This window comes from Gekko japonicus, unplaced genomic scaffold (genome assembly GCF_001447785.1).
Source record: "Gekko japonicus isolate JY-2015 unplaced genomic scaffold, Gekko_japonicus_V1.1 scaffold374, whole genome shotgun sequence".
Lineage (NCBI taxonomy): Eukaryota > Metazoa > Chordata > Lepidosauria > Squamata > Gekkonidae > Gekko > Gekko japonicus.
Genome location: NW_015176463.1, coordinates 742,536 through 755,727, shown reverse-complemented (window position 1 = coordinate 755,727; position 13,192 = coordinate 742,536).

Below are 13,192 nucleotides of genomic sequence, written 5' to 3'. Positions count from 1 at the left end.
GGTGTGTAGGTCCCAGGATCATGTTTTAAAAGCTGCCTGGGGAGATGGGGACCTCAGACAGGTTACAGTGCCATAGACTCCACCCTCCAACCCAGCTATTTGCTCCTGGGGAACTATTGTTGCCAATCTTGGCCCAGCACCCATCAAACCATTCTCTTCAACCTCCTGCTGTGCAGCTGACTTTCCCCTAGGGTTGCCAATCTCCAGGTGGGACCTGGAGATCTCCCACTGCTAAAATTGATCTCTAGATGACAGTTTCCCCTGGAGAAAATGCCTGCTTTGGAGGGTAGACCTTATGACATTATACCTGCTGAGTCCTTCCGCCCCCCCAATGCTGCCCTCTACAGAATCTACCCCCCAACACTCCAGGTATTTCCCTCCTTATAGCTGGCAACCCTACTTTCCCCTCAGTGCCTGTTGGTAGGCAACTAAGTTTGGTCCAGTCACCTACTTTGCCCTTTGGGAGAAAACATATTGGGGCCAATCCTGATAGGGTTGCCAACTCCCGATGGGAAATTCCTGGAGATTTGAGGGATGGAGCCTGAAGAGGGTGAGGTTTGAGGAGGGGTGGGACCTCAGACAGGTACAATGCCATAGACTCCACCCTCCAAACCACTCAGTCCCTCATGGGGAACCATTGTTGCCAATCTCCAGGTGAGGGCTGGAGACCACTCAAAATTACAATTGCTCTGCAGAAGGGAGGGCGGAAGTCAGCTGAAGTCAAAGGGGCAGATAATGGTAGGTTGATGGTTAGCTGCGAAGGAGATGGGGTTGCCAACTCCAGGCTGGCAAATTCCTGGGGATTTGAGGGGTGGAGCCTGGAGAGGGTGGGGTTTGCGGAGGGGTGGGACATCAGACAGGTAGAATGCCATAGACTCCACCCTCCAAACCAGCCATTTCGTCCTGGGTAACAATTGTTGCCAATTTCCAGGTGAGGGCTACAGATTACTCAAAATTACAACTGCTCTTCAGGGACCAGAGATCAGTTCCTCTGGAGAAAACATTGGACTCTGTCATTATACCCTGCTGAGGTCACCATAGCAAAATGACACTGTTTGCCCAAAGCCAGAGCACTCCCCCAGAGCCTCTTTCTAGATCTCGTTGTATTTATTTCCACAACGGGCTTTACTGCTAGTTGAGAATAAAACAGCTGATATTGTAAGGCCACTGTATAGATCTATGGTACAGCCTCATTTGGAATACTGTGTACAGTTCTGGTCATCATATCTCCAAAAGGACATTGCAGAGCTGGAAAAAGTACAGAGGAAGGCAACCAAGATGATTAGTGGGTTGGAGCACCTTCCCTATGATGAAAGGCTGAAGAGTCTGGGACTTTTCAGTTTAGATAAGATATGTCTAAGGGAGGATGTGATAAAATTATGCATGGGATGGAGAGAGTTGGCAAAGAGAAATTTTTCTCCCTCTCCCAAAATACTAGAACTCATAGGCATCCAATGAAACTGATGGGCAGTGGTTTCAGGATGGACAAAAGGAAACACTTCTTCTTTCCCACTTTAAACACTTAAAACTTGGTGATAATTTCTCAGTATTTTTTCTACAGATTTCTGTTTGGAACACTATTCTGTTCCAGCACAAAGCTTTTCTCTCTCCCAAAATCAAAATAACATTTGCTGATTACACTGCAGCCCTAACTCTAGTGATATGGCTCAAACGATAATGGTTTCCATTCTTTGTAACACCTTAGAAGCATCGGGAGTTTAAAAGTAACTGTACCATATCAATTCTTGAAGTTTTTTTTGAACCAAAGAAAATGTATAGAGAGCTGATTAAGATGAGGATATGGATAGCCTTGAGTAAGGAATGGGGATGTCTCATTTCAGCTATTAATAGCAATGATAAGAAGGCCTTCTGGTCCATTATTAACACTGCTATCAATCCAGATATTAAAATCCATTGCTGTATTGCCCCTTCAATGTGGGAGAACCATTTCAAAGGACTGTTTTCCAATTCTAATGTACTTAGTTCATCTTCAACTATTATTTCTCTTGATTTAACAGCCCCTTGGCCTGAGGTGTCAATCAAGGAAGTTACATGCCTTATTAAGGGATTAAAATTAGGTAAAGCCCCTGGCTCTGATCTAATTCCCAATGAGTTATTCAAGGCTGATCCACAATGCAGGGCCATAGTGTTGATCCCATTTTTTACTCAAATTAATTCCAGTGGGCAAATGCCTGATTCATGGAGGCATTCAATTATTGTCCCAATATTTAAAAAAGGGGTTTAGACTGGAACCATCCTGCTATTGTCCAATTAGCCTCCTTTCTTCTTTGGGAAAGTTGTATTCTGCCTATCTACTTAAGAAATGTTTGGATTGAATGGAATCAGAAGTCATATTGGGGAATGAACAGATAGGCTTTAGGCAGAGTTCTTTGACATATGACAGAGAAATATTCATCTTTTGAGGGGGGCAATTATATGCAGGCTTTATTGACCTTAAGGAGGCCTTTGGTTCTATAAATCACCCTAGATTTTGGAATAAATTTAATCAAACTACTATGGATAAAAGGTTCCTAGGATTTATCCAGCGACTATATCCGGGCTCGACTGCCCAAGTATGCTGCAGGGATGAAGGGCATTGAACAAATTTATTTCACTTGGAAAAAAGAGTACATCAGGGACAACTGCTGGCTCCTTGTTTATTCAATTTATATGTAAATACTTAACTTCAGTCTTTGACAACTGCTGCCACCCACTGAAACTAGCTGAGACTTGTGTCCCTGTCCTGCTTTATGGAGGTGGTGCTGTAATTTTATTTTGAACCAAAGTTGGTCTGCAAAAGGCCTTTCAGTCTTTCTCCAGTTACTGTTCCTGAGAAATCTTGGTGATTGTCTGAAATCTAAGATCTTAGTTTTCACTAAGACCAGGAAATGGAACCCCCTTCAATGGTCAATCAATGGTTCCAATATTGTGCAGGTTAACACCTTCTCCTATTAGAGGATTCTGTTCTTGGCAGATTTATCTTGGACCCCCCCCCAATTTCAAACAGTGTTCAGCTAAACAAAACCATGTGCAAATAGTATTATATATAGGTTTTTCCATAATGGGGGAGGGGTATATTCCCGGAGCTGTGCAAGCCTTCAACTTGAAAGTGGTCCTTCTTATTCTTAATGGCTCAGCTATTTGGATAAAATCTATCTCTGCTAATACTGATCAACTTTTGCCCCAGTTTTTAAGAAAAATACTGAATATCTCCTGTTGTGTATCAAATGATGTATTGAGGGCAGAATTTGGAGAAATATCCCTGGAAGCAAGAGTATGACTCTATGCCTCTTAACTGAGAATAAAATTGTTCTGTGCTGAAGATGGCTTGTTAGTCACTCTGAAATGGGATACCCACAAAACGATTTGAAAGCCCTGGATGAGAAATTAACATTTGGAATGTTGGCTAATCATATTTCTAATATGGGCAAATCCAAAGCGTTTTCTTTGATCAAAAAGTGTGTCCTAGTAACTGATTATAGCAGTTTGATCTTAAGAGCCCACCATGTTTGCTCACCCCTTTCTTTTGGTCTCCCCCCAAATCTTTACCCCCCCAATATGTACTATCTTACTATCTCATGATACTGCAGACCTTTCTTATTTGCAAAATTGAATATTATACCCTCAATGGTTTTACAGGGGATATTTCTGAATAGGCATTATTCCGATAGAATTTGCCTTTGTGGTCTTAATAGGATTGATGTATCTTTTCATGTTTTGCTTTAGTGCAGGATTTTGAGAATATAAGGGACTATTACATTAAGCCTCTAGTTGATCAGATGCCCCCCCCCCAAAGCCTGGAAACTCTGTCTCCTTTGCTTAGTGATAAGGATTGTAAGATCACTCTGGCAATAGCAAAATTTGTTTCAGTCCTTTTAGCCCATCCAAAAAATGAGGAATGAGAATCTTCTGCTGCTCAAGCAGGGGTCATTTCGTAGAAAAAGAGGTGCAGGAGCTCATTAGCATAACTCATTAGCATAACGCACTAGCATAACTTATTTGCATATGCCACGCCCCCTGATATCACCGGAAGTGTGTCAGAAGGCAACACCCACCGCTCAGGCTCCACTGGACTGTTTTGGATAGCTAGCTATTGGGGGTGGGGGAACGTGGAGATCTGTCCTCGCAGAGGAGGGAGAGCTTGTACCTGAATAAAACCTGGTCTTAAAGGTGCCACTGGACTGTTTTGGACCAGGGGGCTGGGGGGAGCTCTGCAACTTACCTGGCTGCTACTTGCTCTGACTGAGGGCTGCTGGGAGCAGGGGGCGGGACTTGTTGCATGTGCCCACCCCCTGGGCTCTTTACTGCTGGAGTTCCGCTCCTGTGCGCTCCTGCAGGAAATGACCCCTGTCAGCTCAAGATTTGTTAATCAGTGTCACACAGAGTGTTGGATTGGATGAGTCACTGGCCTGATCCAACATGGCTTCTCTTATGTTCTTATTCAGTATGTGACGAACAGTTGATGGAAGAGAAGCATCCTATCTGATTAGTAGCATCTGGCCTTTGTTCTGAAAAGTGACCTGTAACTTACCTATGTTTTACCAAATCAAAGTCTCTTAAGGTTTCTATCTCTCTTTTTTATACCTAATCAGGTATTTTTATTCACTGGCTAGAGACAGAGAGGGACAAAACAGAATAATTATTGCTATCCATCGTGTCCCTTGAACAATGAACTATGCTATAAATCCCTTTCAAAAATTATTTTATAGATTATACTGAAATGTGTCAGTAATGCTTTGCTCAGTTTTCAGTGGCATTTCAATAATGTGAGGCCACAAACTGGGATTTTTTCCTTGTTACGGTTTCTTAATGAGACCCTGGTTTAGATTAAAATGAGAAAATAATGGAAATGTTACTGTAGTTTTAAATAGCACTTATTTTCCTTCCATTCAGAAGGTGGCAGTAGTGCTACAGTCATAAGATGCCGACACTGTGAGCAAGAATTTTTTTTCCTAATCACAAAGGAAGTATGCAGTTAATGTGACTAAAATATCCCTCTTGCCACTGGTAATACTTGAAAGGGATTGTTACCTAGAGACATAAAAAGCATCATTTTGTATAGTTCCCTACAGAAATAAAGAAAAATATAGTGGCCTTCTTATCAGAAAAGCTGGAGATAAAATTGCTGTATACAAAGAACTGGGGGCTAGAATGGGAGGCAATTTTTACTCAATTCCCCCTCCCCTTTGCAGTTCCAGTACTGTGGGGTTCACGAAGGCCACAGAGCTCTGAGAGACAATTTTCAAGACAAGCACCAGGCTGCTAAGGAAAGACCTGCTCTGTAAACGTCCTTTGTGAGTTTTCCCGAGAGTTCCAACCCAATGAGTCTAATATTCTTTATGCCCAACTGAAGTCAGTGAACAAGCTTCATGTATCTGGTGAACAAGTTTTCAGCTAATCCAGGTTGCTCTATTTCAATATGCAATGCAACCCGATGCTTATACAGTATGCATACATTTACAATAAAAATAGCCTTTAAGATATTTTCCTGCTTGCTCTACCTGCTCTATTATTCATGTAAAAACTTTCTGAAAAAGAACTGTGCATGTGTATTGAAAAAGCTCAAAGTCTGGACCAAACACATGTCATTTTTTAAATGTTACATTCACATTACAAAATTTAGAAACAATAGACAGTTCAGGCAAACTGTTAAAACACAGTATAAATTAGGCTCATCATACAAATTCTGTACATAGGGAAATTAGCTTGTACATTACTGACAAAAAGTTTCATAACAATCTCACCACAGCTGTATAAAAATGGCTACAATATGAATGCTGACAACATGAACACAGTATAGGATGTTTTCATCACCAACAGCTATTTTATGACCACGCTACTTGGCAGTATGAATGAAAGATAAGGTAAGCATTAACATTTTGTAGGAATATGTACAATCACAAAACCATGACATACTTTTTTCAAGTACCTTCATGTTTGGTCTGCCAAAGTATTAGTAATATTTTGAGAACTTTAAATAGATGCATTAGCAATCATACATGGATTCCGATTAGACCTGGAAATGCAAATTAAAAAAGCACACACACAAGAGTCAAGGGGAAAAAATACCTGTTAATCATTTTCAGTATTTGCAGGTTCAGAAAACAGAACTATATAACTTTATTTTGTCAGTGCTTGTTTTTAAACAGGTCTATTGCAACATGTTTTCCACTTTTGTAAGGAACATTTTAGACATAATAAACCATCATAATGACTGTGATCCAATTGAACTAGTTCCACATGTCAACTGCAGTTTGGGTTCATTTTCTGTTTTAACAGCAGCTTTGTATGCCTCATAATAAACTACTCTAAAACTGAAATGCAATCTGTGATATGATAGGAACCTGCTGTTGAATAGTGCAGAAAAAAATAATCAGGAATCCACCTAGGCAATCGCTCTACATTAAGTATATCTAAAGTAGCTCTTTGGGTACTGGCCAAGATAAATTTTGGAATGTATAGAAGTACTTCTAAGTTCTGGTCTAAGGAGCAGTTTATTCAGTCAACAGAATAAAGTGGGAATTGTTTTCTTGATACCATGTCAGTCTACAGAGGATGGAGAGGGGGTTCGTGTTTGAATGCTTTCTCACAAAAAGGTAAAAACCCTGCACATTGACCAATATCATGCAAAGGAGAAGGCTAAACTTTCCCCCTGGCATCCTAGTCTTGTATGTTCAAGAACTTTTCCATGTAGAGGAGCATACAAACATGCAATTTCCCCCTCCACCCTATAATCAAGGCTTTGATTCCATGGATCTTAGAGGCAGCCCAAAAATGTAGGAAACAGATTTATCCCTAACAAATAAAATAAACCAGGAACTGTTTATGAAGCACGCTGGGCAACTTCAGTGCTTGTGCTTATGCTTGGGCACTGGGGCTCAGCAAAGGTGCCCACCAGCCCACAGGAACTTTTCCTAGTGGCCAAAGTGGCCAATCTGCCCCATAAAATGCTCACTTTGCCTGATACTTACTGTGGAAGAGGTGGTGCCACTCATCTCGCCCCTCAAACAATCTCCCTAGAACTTTTGGGTAAAGTGACCTCAATAAGAGAGAAAAGAAGGTTTTCAGGGGGCAGAATGGGAGAATAAAATGGGGCCACACAACTTGCCTGGGCCAGTCTCCTCACCTTGGCTGGGCTTGAGGGGTTTCTCAGAGGCCAGTCCACCCCAGGGAGGGCTCACTCCACCAAGTTCCCTGTAGACTGGTCCTACTCTTTCTCTTGAAGCTTTAGGCTGCCGTCTCCTTGTGCCCAGGTCTTAAAATGTGATCTTTTAGGAAGCAGGCCAATTTGAAAGTAAGTACCATTTTAGTCAACAGGGGCTTGCTCCCAGGAAAGTGTTCTTAGGATTGCAGCTTGAATAACTCACCAAGTCTCTTTGGGGGCTATATTATGGCCTTAGCAATAGTACAGTGTTGGATACCACCCCTGGCTCTTTTCAGCAGGAGGGCTGGCCATTCACAGTCCCACTCTGGACTCCGAGCAGCCTGATAACTTGGGTTGAAATCAGCAGGAGGGCTGGCCATTCACAGTCCCACTCTGGACTCCGAGCAGCCTGATAACTTGGGTTGAAACTCCCCCTGCCCTGGGTTACTCTGTATTTGGGGGCAACAGCTTGTTGGCTGTATGTAACAGGATTGGGGCTGGCAGTGGCCAGTGAGATCAGCAACAAAGAGTCAGGTGAAAGGATTCAGGTACCCCATGGTGATACGGTAGTTAGATCTGTTCAGACCTGGTATAATCTATCTGGTACAGTTTTGGAAAAACTCATTTGATTTTGATGCATATATAAACTGGCCCTAACAAAGCCATAGTAGCTGATGCTGTCAACTTTTTAAATATTTGCAGCAGAAAATATAACAAACCATGATATAGATTTTTGTAAATGTATCAAAACAGCATATACTGCGGACACAGGCTTTAGAAAGACATGAATCTCAGCAGAAGCTACATTGTATTTTCACAGACAGCCTTTATACGGCAACCTTACTTCTGTTTGTGAAGTCTTTATCCTCATGAAAATTAGTAATGGCACATTTGTAAGAATGGCTAGGATCCTAGAGTCCTGCACACAAGCAGAAAGGTGTTGAAGGTGTTGACGCTAGATTTTCCTTTCCAACTGAAGTCCCTTGCATTGTAACAAAGGGCAGAGCTCCCAGCCTTCAGCAGTAGCTTTTTGGAATGCGCAAGGAAATGCAGTGGAATGGTGAGGGCAGAAGATTACCTGTGCAGAAGCAGAAGACTGCACGTGACGGTTTAATTTCCATCATTTAAAAAGTGAGTTTGTAAGTTTGAACAATGACCAATACAGATTTGACGTTTTTCCAGTGCATGTTCACTCCTGCAAGTGATATTTTGTGTCTGGGTATTTATGAAAATGTAATATGCTCTATGCGTGCTACATGATTTTTCTATGTACTGTGTAATACAAGTTGGCTCACAGGGAAGCAAGATGCACTGAATACATTCAAAACTAGCATTTCAAAGACAGCATAATACATAAATTACTCAAGGTAAAAATTCAATGACTAGCCAGTGTAACATATGTTTATAAGAGTTAATAAATTAAAAGTTGCTAAAAATGTATACATCTAGGATGAAATAATGCTCACACTTCCTGCAAAATCTGTCCTCTTCTTCTCTCCAAATCCTTATCACATTTACTTGGAAATCTGTCTAATTTGGTCTGCAACAGTACAATCTAAATTCGATAGGTTGGCACCAGGGTCTAAAATCCTGCAGTGTGCTCCCAACTGCGGAAAATAGATGCTGAATATTTTTGGTCTTAGAAAGGGTGGTTGTGGCTATTACAACTGAAGCTACTATCAACTGCGAAGAAACATCTTCTCAGTTGGTAGTTTCCTACACAGCTAGGATTAAGGGGGAGGGCCAGTGTGTGACTATGGATGGAAATGGACAACCTCCACAAGGCTCCAGTTGTTGGTCAAATTGCCAAAGAGGAGGAACAATCAATAGTTCATTCCACTTTGACACTATACTTCTGCCAGTTAAACTTGATTTGAAACTACTGTTTAGCAGACTTTTATGTAATACAGCGCACAAATACAAATTATAACCAAAGGTGTGACTATTGTACACCAGTTCACTGAAATGTCCTAATGGAAACCCAATACACAGTAGATGCTGCATAAAAGTGCATTTGTAGAACATTATACTGGAACACGTCTTGGGGATTTGTCTTTTATTGTCTTGCCACTGTTTTTAAAATGGAAATTGCTAAGATTCTCTTTTTTATTTAATGGCTTGACTGGTTTTTATACAATTATGAATAGGAGTACCAGACAGAATTATGATATTAGTAAACATCTTAAAGGTGACTGTTTTCAGTGCTTTCATAGTTCACAAGGGGTCCCAAACTCATAGTAGGTATCTAACAGAATGTAGATTTTAAAAAAGAATTAATTATTTTCTGCTGGTTTCGCTGATATTAACCATGTATAAAATATAATGCCATGGCCTGTGTGGCCCAGGCTAAAATGATCTTGTCAGATGCTGGAAGCTAAGCAGGTTGGATAACACTTGTGAGACCACTAAGGAAATTCAGGGTTGTTACTCAGAGGCAGGCAATGGTGACTATGGATGGAAATGGAAATTTCTGCCTGTTCACACAGTTCCCTCTGGTTTGCAAATACAGCTTCCTTGGATTATGGGTCTAAGAATGTAATTCTAAGCTTCTAATAGATATTAAGTTTCCAGAAACTTTTGGTTTGAGCAGTAGTATTGTGAAATGAAATATAGCCTTTTAATCAGACTCCAGAAACTTTTGGTTTGAGCAGTAGTACATGAAGTTATGTATGGATTATAACTCTGACAGAACATTCACATTGCAGAATATGCAGGTTGTATTTGGCGTTCCCATCCTATGTCCAGTGTAACGATCAGAGGTGAGTTGCAGGTCCTCCTCAATTCCCATACCAAATAGTGCACCCTGGAACTGTTTCAAATCAGGAAAATGGCACAGGGAGAAGGCCTTCTCTGCATGTGACACAGCTGTGGGCACTATGTGTGCTGGGACTGAGGAGAACCTGCAAATCACCTCTGATTGATACACTGAACATGCAGAACAGGAATCCCAAATACAACCTATGAACTCCATAATGTGTAAAAAGATCCTCAGATAACAAATTCACCCAAACTCTGTCAGATTTCTCCAAATGACAGAGTTTAGATAGCAATACATAGCTAGAGTCACACACTTAAGTGTTGTGCACTGGCTCTTAATTTATAATATATTTTGGTTTAAGGGAACTGATTTATTACAGGAAGTTGTTTTCCAAAACATGCTTCCAACATCCAGAATTTCCTTATAGAATCTACAACATCTGGAGGGGGAAAGCCACACATGCTATATAGGACTATCTAGGTGGATTTCAGTTTACCTAAAAACAATCCTTATTTGGGTGTCTTTAAATCAACATGAATAGCTACATTTTAAGTGCATGGACTGTCACCAGATCAGACCAGGCACTCAAAAAACTAGTACTATTTTAATTTATGTCCACAAAAACTGTAGTCCAAGGTTGTACTTCATCCCCAAAAGGAAGCATCTCTGTATGTGAAAGAAGGCTGTGCCCCAACATGTCAGAGAATGCAAACCACTCATCACTATAATTATCTCACTAGTATGACAGCATTTTTAATGATGGCAGTTCTGATCTGAAGCAGAGTGAAAGTATTAATTGGCACTTTTCTGGGCTTCTTATCACCCCTTCTGAATTTTAAATGAATTCTGAAGTAGGTAATCGTTAATAATATTAACCCTTAATTCCTTTTTACAGTGATATGAATAGCAAAGACACTGGAATCACTGCTAACAAATGCACTTTGTCTCTTTCTTTTAAATAAATATTAATTACTGAGCAGGGTGCCTCAAATTGTGGTCCCTTTATGTTTACAATCTTGAGCAGGATGATGCTCGTGTTTTAAACAAGGTAATTTACTAGATTTGCAATTCAAAATATAATGTGATATGGATATAATGAGGGACTGGGCTACTTTTTGGTTGCCATAGAGGATGACGATGCTTTCTCAAGCAACAACTATTTCAAAAATCATCAATATGAAAAATATATGCAAGTCTAACAGAACTACTGAAAGTTCTGTCTGGCACATTAGTAATGCATGTAAAGTTTATAGCTTCATGGTGTGACACACTAATTACCTTTCCATCTCCAGTATTCTGTGAATAAACTGAATCACTGTTCTGTATAAACTAGACACACTTGTATACCTCAATCCAATAAGTGAGAGTCACATGCATAATAGACTTTTCATCCAGATCTGTCTAGGTATAATTATGTGGATATGGATCAGATGTGCATCTGCATTCACTGCGCATCAGGATGACCTCTAGAACCTACTTTAGTCCTGAAGATGTGCATTTCCAATGCAGTGCAATGTGGATAGGAATGCACCTTCCTGTCACATGAGAATTTCTTGCAGCACAGCTGGATCAGAGCTGGATCCAAAACAGAGTTACACCGTTTTTTATTCCATGGAATTCCATGGGCTTGGAAGGGGATAATTCTGCTTAGGATAGCATTGCAAGACCACTGCTTAATTAAATAACTGGATCTGTTTTGGAACTGTAGCTACTGCTGCTACGATGATTGCTTTCAGCTGATATGCAATATATTCTTTTCTGAATACCCCTATGTGCTGCTCACAGAAGAATTTATGTTAATGCCTGCTGAAAGGATTTGTATAATATATTCATACTATATTTTTGGAGCAGACATTTGCTTTGTTCCTCACACATAGCATCTGCATAAGTAGTTGTCACAAATGCAAATCTGTTGGAAAATAACAGAATTGGAAATCTGCAGCAGTTGCCAGCTAGCTACTGAGAGGTTGGGTCAGCCCCTGCATGCTTTAGAACAGATCAGGATATGGTGCTTTTCGCTATTACTTTCTTTTATATAGAACATTTCTTTACCTGCCATTGTTGGATATTCTAGAAAATCTAGGTCTATGACTTGTTTTCTATGGCAAAAGTTCTGGTAAATTCCATTTTCCAGGTAACTGGGAAAGGGATACATTCACCAAAGCAGTTCAGGTGCCAGGCTACTTTGAGCTGCTTCAATTAATGTGTACAGGTGGTTAACTGTGGCTCCAACATTCATGTTACCGAATTACAATCCTATTTCTGTGCAGTAAAACACTTTTACCACTTTATTGCTTTTGTTACTCCAGGCTGCATTGTCTATTCATGCACAGTCCTCGGAGAATTGTTTACGGTTGTCCAATTAGTGGCCAGAGACAAGAACTGTTCATTCAGGGGTTTCTATTTTCCCAGTCAAAACCTGTGCCAAGGATGTTCGGATTATTGGTTTAAGTAATATAAAAAATTAACAGTCTAAGTAAATTAATAAATCACATAAAAATATGTTCAATCTAGGTGCTGATTGCAGTGTTTGGGGGGTTGGTACAGGATTGAGCAAGAAGTGATGTACACAATGAATAAATTAAGAATAGGAATATCTTTTCAAAGAAAAAAACCCAGGAGTGTCTAGAATGCAAATATGCACCCGTATATGCATACCTCTACTGTGACAGCCAAATCTGCTTTTAAACGCTGCCTGAAAGATGAAATTTTCAGAAATCCAAGTTGTTTATATATTCTGCATGCTTATGATGAAGTCATAGGGAGTTTCACTACTGATTAACTAAGTACAGAATACACAGGGACACAGAAGTTAATTCACAATAAATACTGTCTTAGAAGATAAAGGACTTTTCCGCATTCTTATTGTCCTCGCTTGTAAGTTCCTGTTTCCTTGGGTTGTTTTTTCCCTGTTCTCTGTGTTTTGCTCCCTCTAGTGGTTGACTTGACATCATACAGGTTTATGTCTGGTACTGACTTCCAGTTTTGCCATTCGCTATGGCGTTCACTTTCTCCCAGACCTCCAGGAGACAATCGCCGGAACCCGTGGCAAGGAGGGGGTGCGATCGTCCGCATCCCCCATGAAGTCCTTGAGATAGGCTCCAAGCCATGGGGCACTAGAAGGCTTCCCCTCTGGTGACCCTGCTGGTGATGGGGGGGCATTCATGCCCCAATGGTCCTGCTACTGAGTTTCCTCATGGAACTAGAAGTGAACACCGGATTAAGCGCCGGGTGATCAAGTGATTTGGTACTTAAAGCGAATTGAAAACTGTGTTGCCATTGAACTGTGA